This window comes from Hemitrygon akajei, chromosome 11, assembly GCF_048418815.1.
Source record: "Hemitrygon akajei chromosome 11, sHemAka1.3, whole genome shotgun sequence".
Lineage (NCBI taxonomy): Eukaryota > Metazoa > Chordata > Chondrichthyes > Myliobatiformes > Dasyatidae > Hemitrygon > Hemitrygon akajei.
Window position 1 is genome coordinate 77,580,315 of NC_133134.1, and position 24,048 is coordinate 77,604,362.

Here is a 24,048-nt window from a genome sequence, read left to right on the forward strand (position 1 = left end):
TGTCTGTGATAATAAACCTGATTCTGCTTCAAGCACCTTCTCTGGCCACTCGCTCCGTACACTGACCACTCTCTGAGCAAAGTTGCCCCTCAGGTCCCTTTTAAATCTTTCACTTCTCACCCTAACTTTACTTCTTTAGTTCTCCTTCTCTGTGTTCACTCTATTTATACCCCTCAAGATTTTCTACACCTCTATAAATAATCACCTTTCAATTTCCTCTGCAAGTTCAGCCTGCCCAACCTCTCCGTATAACTCAGGCACCCTAGCCCTGGCAACATTCTCATATACGTACCCTCTTTGCACTCCTTCCAGTTTAGTTGTGTGATTGGATATTGTTCCCAAGATAATAACTCTTCTTCTAAACAGTGGCCACAACATCTTTTACAAGTGTGTGAGTGTCCCGTTCAAAACAAGGCACTTCTGACAGTGTGGCTCTCCCCTCTGTGAGGGAACTGACCTGTAGCTCGTGCTTGAGGTGTGTAAAATGCCTCTGATACTCGGGCTCGGGATTGAGCCACCCACTCAGCCTGGGGAACCCACGTTGTCCCTTCTCAACATGAAAGATTAGCTTTACTTGTCATACGTACAGCAAAGCACATTGGCGAGGATTCCACCGGGCAGGCTGCAAGTGTCACCACACTCCTGACGCCAGCATAGAATGCCCACAACTCACTTGCCTCAACATGGCGGTCTTTGGGATGAGGGAAGAAACTGGAGCACCTGGATGAAACCCACATGTCCACAGGAAAATTGTACAAACTCCTTACAGACAGCAGCAGGAATTGAACCCTGACGCGTGACTGCTGCAACGTGATGTGATATGCTAACTGCTACGTTGCAGTGTCACCCTCTAAGGGAGGATTCCCTGAAGGAACTGTTTAAAACCTAGAAAGAGTCTTGATTCCTAATAAATCTTTTCCTGGGACATGGAGCTCAATCATGCATGCATATGGGACAGAAAGTGGCCCTTCAGCCCAACGAGTCTGTGCTGACCATCAACAACCCATTTCAACTTATTCTATTTTACCCTTCCCCGCTTTGCACCAAGTTTCTATCCCCTTACCTACACATGAAGCCAACAGAAGCCAAGTAACTTGAGAAGAGGTTCAAAACAAAAACCTAATGCAATGTTTCACCGAGGAAGTGCTGTAATGTCCAAAGCATGTCTTTTGGGTGAGCAGACATTAAGCTCTGGCCTTGGGCATTCTCCCATGCAGACCCAAAGGTTCTCAGGGAATTCCTTCAAAAAAAAAGAGAGCCTAGGTAAGCTACAATAAAAATGTTTTATAATCCCAAAGAAGCATTATCCCAGAGTAACACACACAAGATGCTGGAGGAACTTGGCAGGTGTGGTAGCATCCATGGGAAAGAATAAGAGAGTTGATGTTCCGGGCCGAGAACCTGGAAAGGGTGAAACCAGAATAAAAAGGTGAGGGGGGTTGGTGGGGGAAGAGTACAAGCTGGCAGGTGATAGGTAAAGGCAGGTGAGGGCGAAGGTGGGTACGGGATTGGGGGGGCAGAAATGAAGTGAGAAGTTGGGAGGTAATAAAATGGTGGTGAAGACAAGTTCTCAGGCAGGACAGATGGCTGTGGCAGCAAGTCTGAGTGAGCACACGGTCAAGTAGAGATCAGAGAGCGGGGGCACTTTCCAACTTACATTAAAAGTGCAGACATTGGATATCAGAAGAACTGTCAGGAGGAGGGGGAGGATTCAGTGGTGAGGGAACAGGGAAGACAAATTTGTACTGTACCATACACATTAAAGTAAATACTGTACGCTATACAGACGACACAGTATAGCTACCACAAAACAACTAATTTCACAACATGTGCCCATAAGGCACAGGGGTCCCGCTCTGCCACTCCAACATGGCTGATTTATTTTCCCTCTCTACTCCATTCTCCTGCTTTCTCCCTGTAACCCTTACGAATCACGAACCTATCAGCCTCTACTTTAAATACACCCAATGACTTGGCCTCCACAGCTGTCTGTGGCAATGAATTCACCACCCTCTACCTAAAGAAATTCCTCCTCATCACTGTTCTAAAGTGATACTTTTATTCGGAGGTTGTGCTCTCCCTCTACAGGAAACATCCTCTTCACTCTATCTAGGCCTTTCTAGGGCTTCAATAAGATCTGCTCTCTCAACACCCACTACTGTGTGGCTAGGCACACTTGAATACCATCTACAATTTGATGATGACATTGCTATTGTTGGCAAAATTTCAGATGGTGACGAGGAGGCATAGAGGAGCAAGATAGTTCAGCTGGCTGAGGGGTGTCACAACAACAACCTGTAACGTCAGTAAGAACAAGGAATTGATTGAGGACTTCATGAAGGGGAAGTTGAGGGAACACACACCAGTCCTCATCGAAGGATGAACATTTGTAAGTTCCTGGGTGTCAGCACCTTTGAAGATCTATCCTGGGGTCCAACATATTGATACAACTAGAAAAAAGGCACAACAGCAGCAATATTTCAACAGGAGTCTGAGGAGAATTGGTATGACACTAAAGACACTTGCTAATTTCTACAGATGTACCCTGGTTGCATCACTGCCTGATGTGGAGGGGTGCATTGCTCAGGACCAGAAACAGATGTAGAAGTTGTGAACTCAGCCAGCTTCATCATGGACACTCGCCTCCCCAGCCTCAGGACAAACTCAAAAGGCGATGCCCCAAGGCGGCAGTATCCATCATTAAAGACCTCTATCACTCAGGACATGCTGTCTTCTCGTTGCTACCATCAAGCAGGAGGTACAAGAGTCTGAAGACACACACTTCATGTTTCAGGAACAGCTTCTTCCCCTCTGCCGTCAGATTTCTGAATTGACAATGAACCCATGAACATTACCTCACTATATATCTTTTTGCCCTCTTTTTGCAAAAAAGGCTTACTTACTTTAATTATATACATATTTTTTCTATGTAATTTATAGTTCTTTATAAATTATGTATTACAATGTACTGCTGCTGCAAAACAACAATTATCACGACATGTTCCGGTGATATTAAACCTGATTCTGATCCCACCTCAATCTTCTAAGCTCCGAGTACCAGCCCAGAGCCACCAAGAGCTCCTCATACACTAACCCTTTCATTCCTGGGAGCATTCTCATGAACTTCCTCTGGACCCTCTCCAAAGCCAGCACATCCTTTCTTGGATTATGGGCTCAAAACTGTCCACAGTACCCATGCTCATGTAAGTGATAATAAACCTGATTCTAAGTCCAGATTTATACCAACAGACCCATTGATTAGCCTTCCATACTTGGCCTCCTTGAAGGACAAAGATAGAGCTGGGATAGTGTTTGCAATATTGAATTTGGCTGAAAGCACAAGAATTTAACCGTGGCTCAAGCAATCTTCTCAAGAACAGGAGGAGGAGTGTGTTTACACTGACCTTTCACCCCTCGGACATCCGCTGAAATCCAACCAAGAAGTGGTGCAAGTTCAAAGTCCCTGCTCGGCTCGCTCCAGTGTTTTTAACCAACAGCCTTGGACCATCGGAAAGGGGGTCTGTGCAGTCTGTGGTGCAATATTCCTAGTTTGGGAAGAAATTGGAAATGTGGTTAAGGTGCCACACGTTGGCAGAATCCCTTAACAGTAGACACTGAATCATGGCTAATTTATGGCTGATACAAGAGGGCATAATTTTAAGGCAATTGGGTGCCACAGTAGCACAGCGGTTAGCACAATGCTATTACAGCTCAAGGCATCGGAGTTCAAAGTTCAGTTCCAGAGAGTTTGCAGATTCCCCCCACCTCTCCCCCATCCACATAGGTTTAGAAATGTAGAAAACCTACAGGCCCTTTGGCCCACAAAGCTGTGCCGTACATGTCCTTACCTTAGAAATTACCCAGGGTTACCCACAGCTCTCTATTTCTCCAAGCTCTGTGTACCCATCCTTGAATCTCTTGACTGGAGAGGTGTGTTGCTTTCCTTCAATGGAAAATTTAACTAAGGTACTGAGATGGACTATGCATATCAATACTCACAGCTTTCTACAGCTGCACAGTTGCAAACGTACTGACATGCTGAATCACTGTGCGGTACACAAACTGCACTGCAGCACACAGGGAGTTGAAACTGTCCAGGGCATCAGTGGCTCCAGCCAACCCGCCATCAAGGACATACAGTATGTACAGAAAGGCAGCCGGGAAAAGGCCAGCATTACCCACTCTCTATTGGGGAGGAGGCCATGCCACCATGCCACGGCCACCAGACTCATAAACAGCTGCTTTCCCCAAGCAGTAAGGCTGATCAACACTTCCACCCACTAACTCACCCCACTTTAGCATTTCTTGTCAATTAATGTACGGACATTCACTTCATGTACATTGATGTGGCCACTTTATAAGGTACACCTGCTCGTTAATGCAAATACAGCAACTCAGTGCAGAAAAGCATGCAGACATGGTCAAGAGGTTCAGTTGTTCAGACCAAACATCAGAATGGGGAAGAAATGTGATCTAAGTGACTGTGACTGTGGAATGATAGTTGGTGCCAGACAGGGTGGTTTGAGTATCTCAGAAATTGCTGATCTCCTAGGATTTTCATGTACAACATTCTCTACAGTTAACAGAGAATGGTAGAAAAAAAAATCCAGTGAGCAGCAGTTCCGTGGGTGAAAACACTTCGTTAATGAGAGGTCAGAGGTGAATGTTCAGACTGGTTTAAGCTGAGAGGAAGTGACAGTAAATCAAATAATCACACATTACAATGGCAGTGTGCAGAAGAACATCTCTGAACACACCACACGTCATAGTTTGAAGCGGATGGGCGACAGCAGAAGGCAGCGAACATATGCTCAGTGACCACTTAATTATTAGATACAGGAGATACTAATAAAGTGGCCAGTGAGAAGAGGTACCTAATGGAGTGCCCATTGAGTGTAGAGGCAATTGCACAAAGACTGGCCCTTCATCCCATCAAGTCGATGCCAACCCCTGACCACCCATTTCAAAGGTTCATTTTTTATCAAGGCACGTATCCATATACAACTCTGAAATCCGTCTTCTCCAGATAGCCATGAGAAAAAGAAAGAACGTGAAACATCAGAGAGAAACATCAAACTCACCCATCCTCCACCCGCATCCCGAGCATCAAATCCCAAATCCCCCACCACCACAAAACAGAACAAGAACATCAATCCCCAAAAAAACAACAGCTCCCCAGCCAAAAATCTAACAGAACATCAACCCCCAAACACCCTCCCCTTGTACAACAAAACAGAAAGGGAACGGGCAATAAAAAACACAGAATATAAAAACCAGAACGAGTCCACAATCCATAAACACAGAACCCCAATGCCATCCTACAATATCGCCAGCGTTCATCTAGTGAACGGGACACCACGCGAGGCAGACAGGCCTACCCGCCTGCGTCAGCGAGCCGCACAGCGAAAGGCTGCTCTCAGACCCCTTCTCCAGCAGCGATCAAAAGGCAGGCAGTCTCGCTCGCCTGCCACATTCGCCTCAAAATCTTAGCCTTCCTCAACACTTTAAATGGCAAAATGAAGTTGAACATCGGTTCACGCCCAGTCTCGAAGCATCTTCGCATCGAGGCTGTCGAGTATGTGCTCGCTTCCCAGAATCTTCTCAGAGGCAGCAAAGTGATGGATTATTTAAATAATTCCAGAAACACATTTAAAAACAGACATAAAAGTAGTAAAAAAGCTATTTTTGTTTGCTGTCTGGAAGATGTTGACTAACATCTTCCGCCAACTTCTGGCGCCATCTTGACCGGAAGTAGACTATTCTGACAGCAATTCCACTTTCATTTTATTCTCCCCATATTTTCACCAACTCCCCCCAAGATATTACTGCTCACGTACACAGCTTAGTGGCAATTAACTCACCATCCTGCATATTCGGCTTTACAATTCAACCGCCAGGAGTAAGATATGTTAAAGTGCCGGGGTTAGGACTCAATGTATTTAAGTTAACTACTTAAGAACTTTTTAAAAGCTATTATTAATGCTTTTTGAGAGGGTGATTTTAGATGCATATCATACTTTTACTGAGTTAAGTATTGTATGTAATTAGTTTTGCTATAATAAGTGTATGGGACATTGGAAAAAATGTTGAATTTCCCCATGGGGATGAATAAAGTATCTATCTATCTATCTATCTATCTATCTTTGGGATGCAGCAAGAAACTGAACCCACCAGATCATAGGGGTGGATGTGCAAACTCCACATGCAAAGAGCATCAGATATCAGGTCAGATTGAAGGCGGAATTTGATCCCTGCTCATGTTGTTAACTGATAAAACTGAAACGATGACAGCATGTGATAGGTGATAATTTCATCTTAAAAGGGACTAAAATGAATCATGCTAACCGTTAAAAATTAATGCGAGTCTTGTCTTAAAAGGTGAGACACCCCTCCCTACAATCTGTGATATCTCAAGAAGGGAACATCTGTTATCAAGATCCCCACCATCTGGTCTATGCAGACACCTGAAGTCCCACACCACCAGGATCAGGAACAGCTACTTCCCTTCAACCATTCGGTTCCTGACCCCACCAGCACAGTCCTCATCACCAGCTATTGTTCAGCAACATTATGAGCATTCTGGTCCCATGGATTTGTTTAATTTTGTTCCAAATTTTTGTAAAATGTGTACATAATTTATTCATTCATGTTCTTCTTCTGAACACTGCTTGTATCATGCCTGGGATTTGAAGATTAACTCTATTTGTTTCAAAGAACATGGGACCATACAGCACTGGAACAAGCCCTTCGGCCCACAATGTTGTACCAAGCCAGCAAAAAAGCCAATGGAAAACACCTCCTACCTGCACATTGTCTACATCCCTCCGTCTTCCTCACATCCATGTGCCTGTCTAAACATCTCTTAAAAGCCTCCAGTGCATTTGCCTCCAGCACCATACCAGGCAGTACATTGCAGGCATCTTGCCCTTGTCTTGCGCTGTAAAGCGTTGTGCTAGCCGCTACACTAAAATCCTGCCCCTGCTGCAAGCAGGTGTGTCTCTGTGTGTCCCTGTCTGTGTGTCTCTGTGAGTCTCTGTGTGTCCGTGTCCCTGTGCGTACGTGTCCATGTGTCCCTGTGCGTACGTGTGTACGTGTGTCCCTGTGCGTACGTGTCCCTGTGTGTCTCCGTCCCTGTGTCGCGAGTCGGTGACCAGAACATCCGTGTGTGTGTACAGTGTGAAGTCGGTGACTTCAGTATTAATTTCAGAACGGTGTACCAAGGCAGTGAGGACTCTTCACATCAGGTTTGCCATGGGCATTTCAAAAGAGAATAGATGACTTTACACCACAAATGGGAGGAAACCACATACATGGCAATAATTCAACCACATTGGAACCAGTCACACTGTTCCATTTTAAAACTACTCTGACTCGATGGCTCTGCTACAACCTTGATGGCATGGTCTTTGATTATGGGAGAAGCAGCTGAGATACCAGAGTGGAACGGCACAAGCATACTTTCAAACATCAGTCATACAACACCTCAAATGATCATCAAGCACGGTGTCCACACTAATCTCATCTACCAGCTCTTGGTCCAAAGCCTCAGTGCCTTGGCAACTTCAGCGTTTATTCTGATACTTCCTAAACCCGAATCCACCACCCATTCAGGCAGCATATTCTCGACTCCAATCATGTTCCAGTGAAAAAGGATTTCTTCAAAGGTTCAAAAGATCTTCAGATCCCCTCTAAACTTCCCACCCTATTCCAGACGGGGTGGGGGAGGGGAACAGGAGATGGGGGCAGAGAGGGGGAGGGGGAGGAGATGGGGAGAGTATGATAAAAGTGAAAGGAGAGTATAATAAAGGTTGCTGGTAGGAGGGAGAGTTGACAAAGGGGTGACATTATGGTCACAAAAGAGTGCAAGGAACGTTAGGGGAAATGTACTACACAACTCTCTCCTTCTTTACACTTGGTCAACGCTACCTCTGCTATTGCAATTTGCATTGTGAGAAATATAGTCAATTTACATTTAAACATGCACCCAAAAATGGCAATTTGATAATCAGCAGATCTTCTGTTTTTCAGTTACATTGATTAGGATTAAGTATCGGGCAGGACGTACAGAACAATACCGCACGGAAACAGGCCCTTTGAATCACAACGTCTGTCTCAAATACAACTTCTTTAAAATTTTATTTGTTTTTTATTTTAGCAAAACAGCATGGAATGGGCCCTTCCAGTCCATCGAGCCATGCCACCTCAGCAACCTCACAACCCCGATTAACCCCAAACTGATCATGGGCTCATTTACAATGACCAATTAAGCTACACAGTGGGAGGAGACCAGAGCACATGGGGAAAACCCACACCTTCCTTGGGATGGTGAACAAAGACTCCTTACAGAATGGCACTGGGATGGAACTCCGGAAAGCCCCAAGCTGTAATACTGTCTCACTATCTGCTACGCTACTGTGGCGCCCACGATCTCCTCTGCTTGCGAAGTGATCCCTACCCCTCCATTCCCTGAATCTTTAAGTATCAACCTAAAAGTAAAAGATTAAAATGAGCTTTATTTGCCACATGTACATCGAGACATGCAGTGAAATATGCTGTTTGCATCAAATCAATTCAGCAAGGATTGTGCTGGGGGCAGCCCACAATGTCTGGCGCCAACTTAGCATGCCTACAACTCAGTAACACTAACCCTAACCCATACGTCTGGAACGTGGGAGGAACCTGGAGCAGCCAGAGGAGACCCACATTCAAGGGGAGAACGTGCAAACTTGCTACAGACAGTGGCGGGAATCAAACTGCGATCAGGTGCTGTAAACCGATTGCCCTAAGTGCTACTTGACTGTTCCGCTTACAGCGGTCTACTTCCTCCACTACTCCTAAACCTGTAGCTCTACTGCTTTCTCAGGTACTGTGCCATACCAAAAGTACGTATGTAGGCCTCCGTTAGTGCTCACAGACCATGGAAAGTTTCCAGTGCCCAGGCCTGGAGATGGGTTGTATGGAAGACCGGCAGTTGCCCAAGCTGCAAGTCTCCCCTCTCCATGCCACCGATGGTGTCCAAGGGAAGGGCATTAGGACCCATACAGCTTGGCACCGGTGTTGTCGCAGAGCAACGTGTGGTTAAGTGCCTTGCTCAAGGACACACACGCAGCCTCAGCCAAGGCTCAAACTACCGACCTTCAGAACACTAGACGAACGCCTCAACCACTTGGCCACGCACCAACACCATACCAAAACTATATTGTCCATTACTGTGCTAGCAAGGGGTGTTTCCTTCTCAGACACAAGTTAATGGGTATACTTAAAGCAAAGGCCGATAGATTCTTGATTATAATGACCGCAAAGGATGCAGGGAGAAGGTGCTGAGGGGGTTAATAAATCAGCCAGGACAGAACGGTGGTGCAGACTCAATGGGCTAAAAGGCCTAATTCTACTCCTGTGTCTAATGGTTTTATAGCCTTTTCATGCATCTTGCCATACCAATAGTACGTAAATCATTCTTGGTGGTTCAATGTTTGACTGAGGAAAGGCTCTTTCTCAGACACAGGATGGTCAAATCGTTAGAAGCAAGAGCCTTTCACATCAGAAAATGCCCCACCATGCTTCCTCAAGGGAGGGAGGCAACAAGCGAGGAATCACTATGGGGGACGGAGATACTTTTTAAAATTTATTTATTAGAGATGAATATACGGTGACAGATCGTTCCAGCCCAAACAAGCCTGCACCACCCAATTATGCCCATGTAACCAATTAACTTCTGAACTCAAATGTCTTTGAATGTGGGAGGAGACCCGCGCGGTTACAGTGAGAACGTACAAACTCCTTGCAGTCAGTGGCGGGAATTGAACGTGGGCCGCTAGCTCTGTAACGGCGTTACACTAACTGCAACGCTGCGGTGAACTGAATTCCAAGATTCTGATGGCTACGCCACTCAGGATGGGGGGGGGGGGGGGGAGAGCAGGAGTGTCAGAGAAGAGCGGAGTTACGGGACAGTGGGGAGCACAGCAGCTACCGCACTTAACATCCACCAGATGTAGTACGTTGCCACATGTATAAAGACTGCCCACCCGACCCCTGACTGTGCGGAATTGAGGGAGCAGGGCAGTAACAGAGAGGCAACTCTTTCAGAAGACGCACCAGCCTGCAGGAGATGCTCAGTGGGGTTCAAAGTCCTCACTCAGGATGCACCTGCCATCAATGCAGCCATCTCAGTCAATGAAGGCCTGGAGATGGTACTTCCCCTAAACGTGACGAGCATTGTGTGGTTTTGTTGGAAATATTGATTGGTTCAGAAATTAGTATCACCAGCCCTTGCTTTCACATTAAGAACAAGGGTTCTGCATCGCCATTTTCTCATTTTAACACTTTTGGCTTGAAGGCACTCAAGTGTGCTGCGGATTGTGGTTCAGTCAGGTTCATTGCCTGTGACAGTTTTCTGAAGTAAAACATCATACCATGCTTTCAGTGGGGAAATTTCAGCAAACAGATGAGGCCGCTTTAAAGATCAATGATTATTTATAGATTGTCAATATGGTTGGTGAGCTCTTAAAGTGGAATTCAGCACAAAGCAGGAGGAGTGGGAAAAAACACAAAATGCTAAAGAACTCAGCAGGTCAGGCAGCATCTACGGAAAGGAATAAACAGTCAACGTTTCAGGCCAAGATTCTGAAACATTGGCTCTTTATCCATCAGACTGAAACATCAGCTGTTTATTTAAAGCATCTTTCTCCCAATCCTGTGCAGTGGCCCCTCCATACCAGCTAGTTAGAATGCTCTCCACTGTACATCTGTAGAAATTTGCTAGTCCTTGGTAACTACAATAACCCCAGCCAGATTCAAGTTAGCCTAACTTTTCCCCCCACTTTTAAACAGCAGGCATTCTGCTGACATTGGAAATCCACAGCGACACACACAAAATGCTGGAGGAACTCGGCAGGTCAGGCAGTATCTATGGAGAGGAATAAACAGTCTGTGACTCAGGGCGAGGCCCCTCATTAGGTCCATAGACTGCCCTCCATCAATCACCTGATGAGGCATACGCCAAGCCTTTGAGGGAAGCAAAGTCACAAAGTGTGTGGGTTTTCCCAAAATCCAGGAGTCTGTCTAAGGACCGGAAAACTGAAGCCCTCTTTTCAAAGTCAGAGTGCAAGGATAAATCCAGTAGTTACAGCTGAGTCAATTTAACCTTGGTGTTAAGGAGAATATTAGTCATAACATCACACATGGTCCAGCCCACTGAGCCCGTACCAGTCACTGGCACCTATTGGATTTTATTTTTAAAAAAACAGCACAGTATAGGCCCATGATATTGTACCGACACTTAAACCTACTCCAAGATCAATCTAACCCCTCCCTCTCACATAGCCTGCATTTTCCTATCATCAATGTGCCTATTTAAGTCTCTTAAATGTCCAAATCTCTACCACCATCGCAGGCAGCACGTTCCACACACCCACCACTCTATGTTTAAAAAAAACTGCCTCTGAAAACCCCCCTGTACTTTCCTCCCAGACCTTAATGTCATGCCCCCTGTATTAGCCATTTCTGCCCTGGGAAAAAGTCTCTGACAGTCCACTTGATCCCTGCCTCTTGTATCTTGAACACCTCTGTCAAGTCACCTTTTATCCTCCTTCGTTTCAAAGAGAGAAGTCCTAGCTTGCTCAACCTCCCCTCGTAATACATGCTTTCTAGTCTGGGCAACATCCTGCTAAAGCTCCTCTGCACCCACTCTAAAGCTTCTGCACTCTTCCTATAACGAGGTGGCCAGAACTGAACACAACACTCCAGGATTATTGAGACACCGCATGGCAACAGGCTCTTCTGGCCCAAGGAGACATCGCTGCCCAATTACACCATGTGACCAATCAACTTACTGCCCTGCATGTCTTTGGAACGTGGGAGGAAACCAGAGCACCATGTACACACAGGAAGAACTTTCTTACAGAGGACGCTGGAACTGAACTTCAAACTCTGACACTCTGAGCTGGAATAATGCTACCCCATGACAGATGGCTGGGATGGACGAAGTGGGCTGGAAAGTCTGTCTCTACAGAAGGTGTAATATGCACCTTGTTAAAGAGCTACACTGCAAATAGGGAAACATACTAAATGTGAAAAGGAAAAATCCCGATGAAGGGTCTCAGGTTGAAACGTCCACTCTTTATTCCCCTCCGTAGATGCTGACTGACTTGCTGAGTTTACCCAGCAGACTGCGTGTGTTCCTTAAGATTTCCAACATCTGCAGAATCGCTTGGTGAAAGACTCTTGCAGATTTCTCCACCACATGAATACGTGGCTGAAGAGCTACAGAGCGGGCAGCAGGGATTCAAGGCGACCTGTGAAAGAGGAGTGGATTGCACTTGAACCGGGGGGGTGGGGGGGGGAGTGGAATTTGATTTTGCCAGCAGGGAGGGTTTAAACGAGAGCAAAGACACGCACAAAGTGCTGAAGAAGCTCAGCAGGTCAGGCCGACCATGGGACCTGATGCAGGATTTCACCTGAAACATCAACTGTGTGTGCTGCTTGACCCGCTGAGTTCCTCCAGAATTTTTGTGGTTGCTCAAGATTTCCTGCATCTCGAGTCAACCATACTGAAAAACAATGCACCTCTCATTTTAACAGACTGATACCAAACAGCTTCTGATACCACACCTTAATGACAGAAACCAGATCAAAACGCCTGCTCCCTTTAACACTCTAGGTGCGGCCGACACAGAGAATACCAGCTCTTGCAGTCAATTTAAAATAATGCCGGAAGAGGCAGAGAAGTATAGAGCGCCATGGTATGTGATCACAGATGGCAACACATTTCTACAGATGTACCACGGACAGCATTGTGACTGGTTGCATTGGAGGCTGCAGCGTTCAGCATTGTAAGAGGCTCCAGGGGGTTGTAGACTCAGCCAGTTCCATCATGGGCACAACCCTCCCCACATTCAAGAACACTGTCCATCACTAAGGACCCTCACCACCTGGCACATGCCCTCTTTTTGTGACTACTATCAGGGAGGTGGTACAGGAGCCTCAAGGCACACACTCAACAGGGTTTGGAACAACTCTGCGCTCTTCACCATCGGGTTTCTGAACAGAGCACGAACTCCACCTCACTATTCCTTCTTTGCACTATTTATTTATTTCTGTAACTTATCCTATTTTTAAAAATAAACACAAGATTTTGCAAATATTGGAAATCCAGAGCAGTGCATATGAAATGCTGGAGGAACCCAGCAGGTTAGTCAATGTCTGCTTAGAGGGATAGTCGCCATTTTGGGCCTAGACCCTTCATCAGGACGAGAGGATCTTGGCCTGAAACGTCAATCGCTTATTCATTTCCATTGACACTGCTTGACCTGCTGAGTTCCTCCAGCATTTTGTGATGCAATATTTCTAGTGCGCTGCTGTCGTAGAAAAACAAATTTTCACAACATATACGTCAGTGATAATAAACCTGATTCCGATTCCTGATGCGGGGTCTCGACTTCAATCGTTGACCTTTCCTTAAACCCACACAGATGCTACTTAACCTATCGAGTTCCTCCAGCAAACCACATATAGCCCTGACTTCCCAGGTCGCTGCCGGTAATTAAATAAAATAACTGGGCCCAGAGCACACACACTCTTACGACTCCAGCATTCTTTTATATTTTATTTGTGCACAAGGAGACCATGTTGAGGAACTGGAGCTGCAGTTCAATGACCTGCAGAACGAGGAGGCGATAGATAGGAGGTATTCACCTCCAAATTGCAGGAGGCAGGTAGCTGGGTGACTATCAGGAGAGAAAGGGAATAGGCATTTAGTGCAGAGAACCCCTGTGGCCATTCCCGTTAATAATAAGGATACCACTTTGGATACTGTTGGGCGGGGGCAGGGTGGGGTGACCAGGGAGCAGCTATGTGAGCAGGTGACAGAAGTTTGTGTAGGGGAGCATTTTGCATCAGGTGATCATAATGCCATTAGTTTCAGAGTAATTATGGAAAAGGGTAGGTCTGGTCCTCAGGTTGAGATTCTAAATTGGAGAAAGGCCAATTTTGATGGTGGATCAAAATGGTAATCTATGCGGTGGAGCCAAGAGAGATGTGGGAGATCTCAGATGGATTTTTTTGGATGAAGGACACAGAATATATAGAAGTGAGGCAAAGCAACAGTGAAGTCATGGACCCTATACAGATTACAGTGGAGAAGATGTTTGCTGTCTGGAGGCAAATTAGAGTGGATAAATCTCCAGGGCTTTGTGGGACGCTAGTGTAAAAACTGTAGGGGCCCTAGCAGAGATATTAAAAACATCTCCAGCCACAGGTGAGATGCCAGAGGATTGGAGGACAGCTAATGTTGTTCCACTGTTTAGAAAGGCTCTAAGAATAAGCCATGAAATTATAGGCCACTGAGCCTGACATCAGTAGTGGGAAAGTTATTGTAAAGTATTCTAAGGGACCGGATATGTAAGTATTTGGATAGACAGGGATTGATTAGGAATAGTCAACATGCCTTTGTGCGTGGTAAGTCCTGTCTAACCAATCTTTCAGTTTTGAGAGGAAAGTTGACGAAGGCAAAGTAGTGGATGTTGTCTAAATGGACTTTAGTAAGGACTTTGGTGAGGTCCTGTATAGGAGGTTGGTCAAGAAGGTTCGGTCACGCACAATTCAAAATGAGGAGGCAAATTGGATTAGACACTAGCTTTGTGGAAGAAGTCAGGGACAAGTTATAGATGGTTGTCCCTCTGAAAGGGGTGTGCCGCAAGGATCAGAGCTGGATCCATTGTTGTTTGTCATCTATATAGACAACCTGAATGATAATGTGGTAAAGTGGATCAGCAAATTTGCAATGACGTCGAGATTAGGGGTGTAGAGGACAGCGAGGAAGGCTATCAAATCTTGCAGCAGGATCTGGACCAGCTGGAAGTATGGGCTGAAAAATGGCAGATGGATTTTAATTCAGACAAGTGTGAGGTGTTGCATTTTGGGAGGAATATCCAGGGTCCAGCATAGTGAGTAGTAGGGCACTGAGGAGTGCTGTACAACAGAGGATCTGGGAATACTGATCCATAATTCCTTGAAAGCGGCATCACAGATTAAAGCTTTTGGCATATTGGCCTTCATAAATAAAGGTACTGAGTACAGGAGATGGGATGTTATGTTGAAGTTGTACTAGATGTTGTTGAGGTCTAATTTGGAGTATTATGTGCAGCTTTGGTCACCTAACTACAAGAAAGATGTAAATAAGATTGAAAGAGTGCAGAGAAAAAGACCTGAGTTACAGAGAAAGGCTGAATAGGTTAGGACTTCATTCCCTAAAACGTAAAAGATTAAGGGGAGATTTGATAGAGGTATACAGAAGTATGAGGGGTATAGATAGGGTAAGTGCAAGCAAGTAGGCTTTTTCCACTGATGTGGGGTGAGACTATAACGAGAGGTCATGGGTTAAGGGTGAAATGTTTAAGGGGAACATGAGGGGGAACTTTTTCACTCAGTGGGCAGTGAGAGTGTAGAATGAACAAGTGGTGGATGCAGGATTGAGTTCAACATTTAAGAGATATTTGGATAGGTATATGGATGAGAGATGTACGGAGGGCTATGGTCTGGGAGCAGGTCGGTGGGACCAGGTAGATTAATCATTGGCACAGACTAGATGGGCTGAAGGGCCTTTTACTGTTCTGCCCTGTCACCTACACTGTTCTGAAGCCAGGATAGAAAACTGCTATTTTTATGTAGAATTGATTTATCAGTTGTGGATATTGACCATTTGACAAATTGTACATGTTTGAACTCCTTACTTGTAAGATCAATCAATCAATCCACAACAGAGGTGTTAAAAGTCAATCTAAATGTCAGGCTGATAACTGATAATAATTAGAAGCTAGTAAAGCAATTGTCCTTCAGTTGTTGCGTTTTTGTCCCATCCTTCGTTATTCTTATCCCACCTGTCTCTGGCACCCTTATTGTGCAAGTAGGTGCCATGTTTTAGGAAGATCTTCCTCGAAAAATTTCACCACAGAGGCCTCACTCATCTAGCTTGAGTGCACACTGCCACAGTCCCCCGCATATCTGGTCTGCCATTAGCAAAACTGTCTCTGGCAGTCTCACTTCACTGCAACTGCCCCAGGCTATCCTTGCCTGGACATTGTCTTTAACCCTTGCCTTCCACATCAGCATCTGCAGTGTCCTGTATCTGCTATGGAGTACGGGGTGCTGCCTGGAAGTGAGCATTCTGGCCACTATGTCCTGCTGAAAATCTCTCATCAGGTTCAAACCGAGGGGCAGTACAGGAGTGCAGAGGTCAGCACAACACTAAGTTTGGGTTTCAACTCCTGCCGCTGTCTGTATGGTGTTTGTTCTCCCGATGATCACGCCAGCGTCCTCCTGGTGCTCCAGTTTCCCACGTACACAACCTCACTACATTTCCCTCTCTCTTTTTGCACGATTTATATAATTTGCATAATATATATATTCACTTTAATTTAATTTATAGGTTTTTTTTAATACGTGGTAGCAGAATCCGTCCATTCAGCCCAGAGCCATTAAATGCTCCTCATATGATAACCCTTTCATTCCAGAGATCATTCTCATGAACGTCCTCTGAACTCTCTTCAATGCCATTCCATCTTTTCTTAAAGAAGGGGTCTAAAACTGCTCACAATATTCCCAGTGTGGTCTGACCAATGCCTCAGCATTATGTCTTGCTTTTTGCATTCTAGCCCTCTCGAAATGAATGCTAACACTGCCTTTGTGTTCCGTACCACTGACTCAACCTGCAAGTTAACCTTTAGAGAGTTCAGCAGGAGGACTCCCAAGTCTCTGGGCACCTTTGGAGTTTGAATTCTCTCCTGCCCACACATTTATTCCCTCTACCAAAGTCCATGACTATGTGCTGCTCTAGTCTATACTCCACCTGCTATTTTGCCCATTTTTAAATATGTTGTACTGTACTGCTGCCACCAAGCAACAAACTTCATGACAGACATCAGTGATATTAAACCTGATTCTGATTCTCCGACATTCCTAAGTCGTACAGGTTAGGGATAGCAGCTATCAACATGCACCGGAAGCAGGGCAACTCTTGTGAGTTCGCTCAGCAAAATCCTCGCTCATCTGATTTCACACAAGTGAAGCATTTCACTGCGTGCTTTGATGTATAAGCCTAATCGTTAAATCTTTAAATCCAACACTACCAAAATATTGGGAATGAAAACACACTACAAGCTTTTATCAGGCAGAAAGATGTCTGTTTGATCCTTAGAAGCCTGAACTTATAAGACATCGTTCAGACACAGAGGAAAGCAATCTTTAGCTATGAAGGTGCAGAGGAAATCAGACAGGAAATGCAACAGACTATTTCAGTACAGTTAACATCCCATATTCTGTAATTTCATAATGACCAAATATTCAGATTTGGATAAATATTGGTTTCAGAACTCTGGGGAGAACTGTCCGACATCCCATAGAACTTCAAGATTGCTTACTTCCACCAAAGAAATAGAAGAGTTTGAGCTACACAGCACTGGAAGACCCTTCAGCCCACCAAGTCAGTGCCAGCCATCAGCACCCAAATACATTAACCCCATTTTATTCTCTCCGTGTTCCCGGCAACATGCCCCAGATTCTACCAAAGTAAAAGTTGAATTTATAGACTCTCTTCGGTCCCTTAAATTTAAACAATCGCCCTCAAAAGATAATCAGGTCACCTTTTTTGAACTAGGCTTCTAAACGTTGGAACTCAATACCCAAAACTATAAGGGATGCAGACTCGGTTGACACTTTTAAATACCAGCTCGAACCCTATTTAACCTTGCTTTTAACTAACATCATTTTGTCTTTTATTTTCATATTTCCGCTTTATCCCATTGTAAAGGTCTTTGAGCTACATCGCCTGTATGAACTGTTCTATATTATTGTTATCATTGCCATGTGTGCACAGGTGCACTGAAACACTGACTGCAGCAGCATCCCGTTCACATCAGATACGCAGTGCTCACAACCAAGCCGCTATGTACCCAGATAGGTACTTTCTACCCCAGATTTCTTCAGGAGGAATTTCTTTATCCAGAGGGTGGTGAATATATGGAATTCATTGCCAGTATCCAAGGGTAAAGGAGAACGAAATAATTATAACTCCAGATCCCATGCAGCACAAAAAAAAACATAATAATAAAAAGACACTAAATATATGTAAACACATAAGCTTACACACATAGATAAAGTAATGCTAGACACAAGAATGTCTGTACATAAGGTGACTCTAACAGGAAATGATAAAGTAGTGGAGGGGTGGGTTGGAGGGCGGAGGTGTTGATCAGCCTCACTGCTTGGGGGAAGTAACTGTTTTTGAGTTTGATCGTCCTTGCGTGGATGCTAAGAAACCTCCTCCCTGATAGAAGCAGATCAAACAGTCCTTAAGCAGGCTGGGTGGGATCCTTCATGATGTTACCAGTTCTTTTCAGGCACACATGTCCTTAATCGTGCCGGTGATGCAATTGGCAGCTTTGACTACACATCGCTTCCTCACACCATTGCCACGCACCCTGATCTACCAGGCCATTAAGCAGCAAGGGGGTAACAGTCCAAAACCAGTGGTCCCTTCGTTTCCCCACGCACGACCTGACAGGAGATATTCTAATGCAACATGTGAGGGAGCAGGGTTCAACTCAGGCAGCAGAGACCAAGAATGTCAGGGTGCCATCTAAGCAGAGAGAAAGAAATTAAGAGAAACCAAGAGAAAGTGAAAATTCATATAAAAAAAGGTTTTGAGACTGAAAAGAACTACAGTAATCCAGAAAGCCACAGGAGAAGTAGAAAGTCAGCTCTTATTCTTTTGATCACAATATCTACTCCGAGCGTACCATTCTCAGTCCAGGCCGCGGATTGAATATATATCACACTCTGCTTCTTTCAATAGTGTTGTTTTTAAATGTGAAGGAGAGTACACTCCGATTAAAGATCAGCTTTGCTTGCCGTGTGTACACAGTGACATACAGCCAATGGTGTTTTTTGCTTCGACGACCAATACATTCGAAGGATTGAGCTGGGGGGCAGCCTACAAGTGTCACCACGCTTCTGGTGCCAACACTGCATGCCCACAGCTCTCTAACCGAGAGTCGAGATTGTTTAAATGTCATTTCCAGTAAAGGAGAACACAATAATTGTTAGTCCGGAAAAAGCACAATAAGATAAAGAACATGATAATAAAAATCACAATACTGCACATACAATAGTTTACATACATAGATTGACTGTATTTACATCAATCTGTTTAGATTGTGCATCCTAACCGTATGTCTTTGGAATATGAGAGGGAACTGGAGCAATCATGGGAAGAATCTGCAAATTTCTTACAGACAGTAGCAGGAATTGAACCTTCAATAAGACATAGCTGGCGCTATAAAGCATAGCACTGACCGCTACTCTATATTATCACCTGTTCGATCTCATTTCTCTCCCTTCTCTTACCACACCATTTTAAACTGGCTCAAATAATACCCCTTTCTTTCCCCTCCGCTGTGTGTACAATCCAGGTCAGTTAAGCCGTATCCCCTGATCATACCATATAGGATCTTACTTTGTTAGAGTAACTGATTGCCATTTTACTCTGGTTGATAATGAGCACAACCTTGGTTGTTAATGTACAATAAATGATGCATTTCATAGTACGATCACTACAGGACTTGCATGTGCCCAGGACAAAGAAGCAAGTGGAAAATAAATCATAGCGGACACTACCCACCCTGCAAACTGCCTTTTCCAAGAGTTCCCTTCAGGAAAGCGCTATGCTGCTATTAAAACAAAAGCTTCACACCATCTTAAAAGTTTCTTCTACCAGACAGTTAATCTGATCAACCATTCTAGTTAGACCCCCACACTCCCCTCTATTACCCCAGTCACTGCACTGTAAACACTTTAAGCCACTTTTTATAATGCTGTTTCGATTGTAAATATATGCTAGTATTTATGTATTTCTGCACATTTAATTCCACATCCATACTTCAACCTCTAACTTTATTTTATATAATTCTTTATCATTGTTGAACGCTGTTGATTTTTGTTGCATGTCGTGTCCTGACCAACACACCTCAGCAAATTCCTAATACATGTAAACGTGTATGGTGAATAAAACTGATGCTTGATAAATAAATCTGAATCTTATCTGACATGAAAATTCACGAATTGAAACTGTTGCTCTGCGGAAAAAAAGTCTGCTAAGCCCAAATCTAAGTGCTGGTCACTCTATGGGACCACGAGGCCATTCAGACCACTAAATATGGAACCAGCTCCGGCGGACTGGGCAGATGAGATCCAACGGCCAGGAAGGTGGTTCGGCAATGCTCTGTGGAGAGCGAAGGACATGACAAAGCACAGATGCCATCCACGGCAACCAGGAAGACCCCAGTTGTGCCGACTACTCGTACTGCTAGACCCAGGCTTCAGAGGTCAAGGGAGTGGAATTGCCAGTGCAACAGCTTTTCTACTTTAAAAACCCTCCCATACAGGTTTCCTGTCATCGTCGGACACGACAGACCACTGCCACCATTTAATAATAAATCAGTTTTTAAAGCTGCAACATAAAAAAGCAGGCTGCCCAGATGCATCACAACTTGGTACGGCTCTTCCCAAAAACCGTAAGGAACTCGGTCCAAAACTAAAGCCAGCCCCTCCTCCATTAACTCCGTCTACATTTCCCATGACTTGGAAAAGAAGACAACATAATCATGGACCCATTCCAACCTGTTCATTCTCACTTCTTACCTGTCCTATTGGGCAGAAGAAACAAAAGCTTAAGAACACGTACCACAGCTTCTATCCTGCTGTTATCAGACTCTTGAACAGACGTCTCATACGCTAAACGATGAACTCCTGATCTCCCAATCAACCTCGTCATGACCCTTGCACCTTACTTGCCTGCCTATGCATCACTTCCTCTGTAATTGTAACAATTCTCCATTCTGTTTCCCTTTTTACTCCCCGATGTACTGAAGTGTGGAATGATCTGTCTGGATGAAGGTTTTCCCTGTACCTCATCATAGGTGACAATAATAAACCAATTACCAATCTGAGATCTAACTCCACGTACCAACTTCTTCCCCGTTAATTTTAATAACTTTTATTCACAGAAACTATCTCAGGATATGGAATTAACAGTTGACTTCTTGCACAGCTATCAAAATTTGGTCCGAAATTCAACTCTGGTGAGATTCTGCCTTGGTTCACAGGTTAACTTATTTCCAAGGTAGGTATGTGGTACACAACTCTGAGATTGCTCCTCCAGGTAGCCACATGACAAAGGGAAAGCATCTCGTTCAGAGAGAGAAAGCAAACCCACCCACCCCCGCACAAACAAGAAGGGCAACATGATCATCAACCCCCCCAAAACCCCCTCCCCTGCACAAAACGCAACAACAACACTGACCCCCCAGACCCCCTTCATAAAATATCAGCCCCCAAAACCCCCTCCCCTGCACAAAACACAAGAACACTGACCCCCAGACCCCCTTCATAAAACATCAGCCCCCAAAACCCCCTCCCCTGCACAGAACACAAGAACACTGACCCCCAGACCCCCTTCATAAAACATCAGCCCCCAAAACCCCCTCCCCTGCACAAAACACAAGAACACTGACCCCCAGACCCCCTTCATAAAACATCAGCCCCCAAAACCCCCTCCCCTGCACAAAACACAAGAACACTGACCCCCCAGACCCCCTTCATAAAACATCAGCCCCCAAAACCCCCCTCCCCTGCACAAAACACAAGAACACTGACCCCCAGACCCCCTTCATAAAACATCAGCCCCCAAAACCCCCTCCCCTGCACAAAACACAAGAACACTGACCCCCAGACCCCCTTCATAAAATATCAGCCCCCAAAACCCCCTCCCCTGCACAAAACACAAGAACACTGACCCCCCCAGACCCCCTTCATAAAATATCAGCCCCCAAAACCCCCTCCCCTGCACAGAACACAACAAGAACACTGACCCCCCCAGACCCCCTTCATAAAACACCAGCCCCCAAAACCCCCTCCCCTGCACAGAACGCAACAAGAACACTGACCCCCTAGACCCCCTTCATAAAATATCAGCCCCCAAAACCCCCTCCCCTGCACAGAACGCAACAAGAATACTGACCCCCAGACCCCCTTCATAAAATATCAGCCCCCAAAACCCCCTCCCCTGCACAGAACACAACAAGAACACTGACCCCCTAGACCCCCTTCATAAAATATCAGCCCCCAAAACCCCCTCCCCTGCACAGAACGCAACAAGAACACTGACCCCCCAGACCCCCTTCATAAAATATCAGCCCCCAAAACCCCCTCCCCTGCACAAAACACAAGAACACTGACCCCCCAGACCCCCTTCATAAAATATCAGCCCCCAAAACCCCCTCCCCTGCACAGAACGCAACAAGAACACTGACCCCCCCAGACCCCCTTCATAAAATATCAGCCCCCAAAACCCCCTCCCCTGCACAGAACACAACAAGAACACTGACCCCCAGACCCCCTTCATAAAACATCAGCCCCCAAAACCCCCTCCCCTGCACAAAACACAAGAACACTGACCCCCAGACCCCCTTCATAAAACATCAGCCCCCAAAACCCCCTCCCCTGCACAAAACACAAGAACACTGACCCCCCCAGACCCCCTTCATAAAATATCAGCCCCCAAAACCCCCTCCCCTGCACAGAACGCAACAAGAACACTGACCCCCAGACCCCCTTCATAAAACATCAGCCCCCAAAACCCCCTCCCCTGCACAAAACACAAGAACACTGACCCCCCCAGACCCCCTTCATAAAATATCAGCCCCCAAAACCCCCTCCCCTGCACAGAACACAACAAGAACACTGACCCCCCAGACCCCCTTCATAAAATATCAGCCCCCAAAACCCCCTCCCCTGCACAGAACGCAACAAGAACACTGACCCCCCAGACCCCCTTCATAAAATATCAGCCCCCAAAACCCCCTCCCCTGCACAAAACACAAGAACACTGACCCCCAGACCCCCTTCATAAAATATCAGCCCCCAAAACCCCCTCCCCTGCACAGAACGCAACAAGAACACTGACCCCCCAGACCCCCTTCATAAAATATCAGCCCCCAAAACCCCCTCCCCTGCACAAAACACAAGAACACTGACCCCCAGACCCCCTTCATAAAATATCAGCCCCCAAAACCCCCTCCCCTGCACAGAACGCAACAAGAACACTGACCCCCAGACCCCCTTCATAAAATATCAGCCCCCAAAACCCCCTCCCCTGCACAAAACACAAGAACACTGACCCCCCCAGTCCCCCTTCATAAAATATCAGCCCCCAAAACCCCCTCCCCTGCACAGAACACAACAAGAACACTGACCCCCCAGACCCCCTTCATAAAATATCAGCCCCCAAAACCCCCTCCCCTGCACAGAACGCAACAAGAACACTGACCCCCAGACCCCCTTCATAAAATATCAGCCCCCAAAACTCCCTCCCCTGCACAAAACACAAGAACACTGACCCCCAGACCCCCTTCATAAAACATCAGCCCCCAAAACCCCCTCCCCTGCACAAAACACAAGAACACTGACCCCCAGACCCCCTTCATAAAACATCAGCCCCCAAAACCCCCTCCCCTGCACAAAACACAAGAACACTGACCCCCAGACCCCCTTCATAAAATATCAGCCCCCAAATCCCTCTTCCAACCGTGGAAAAAAAATAAAACAAGAGAGAACGGGCAAAAACAGAGTATAAAAACTCCAAGTCTGAAAAAATTCTATCGTCCATGGTTCAAATCCACAAACACCGTCTCAGTAACATCCTCCAACATCGCGAAAGAGAGATATCCAGAGGCCTACCCTGAGGGCACAGCGATAGGCCATACAGGCTCCCTTTGTTGAGTTGAGTAAGACCATAGGACACAGGAACAGAATTAAACCATTTGATCCACCAAATGTGTTCCACCATTTGATCATGGCTGATTTATTTTCCTTCAACCCAAGTCTCCTGCCTTCCCCCCATAGCCTTTCACTCCCTTACTAATCAAGAACCTATCAATCTAAATATGCCTAACAACTTGGCCTCCATAGCCTTCTGTTGCAGTGAATTCCACAGATTCA

The 24,048-nt window shown here is 45.7% G+C and overlaps 1 protein-coding gene across 2 annotated transcripts in view; it reads right to left on the reverse strand.

Annotated features, from left to right (window-relative positions):
- The window catches only part of LOC140735738 (zinc finger and BTB domain-containing protein 7B-like), a 193,646-nt gene that overhangs the window by 62,212 nt on the left and 107,386 nt on the right, over window positions 1–24,048 (reverse strand). For both annotated transcript variants that reach the window (XM_073061176.1, XM_073061177.1), the window contains one exon: window positions 3,405–3,545. The gene's annotated coding sequence lies outside the window, so the exon portion shown is untranslated. The remainder of the gene's footprint in view (window positions 1–3,404; window positions 3,546–24,048) is intronic.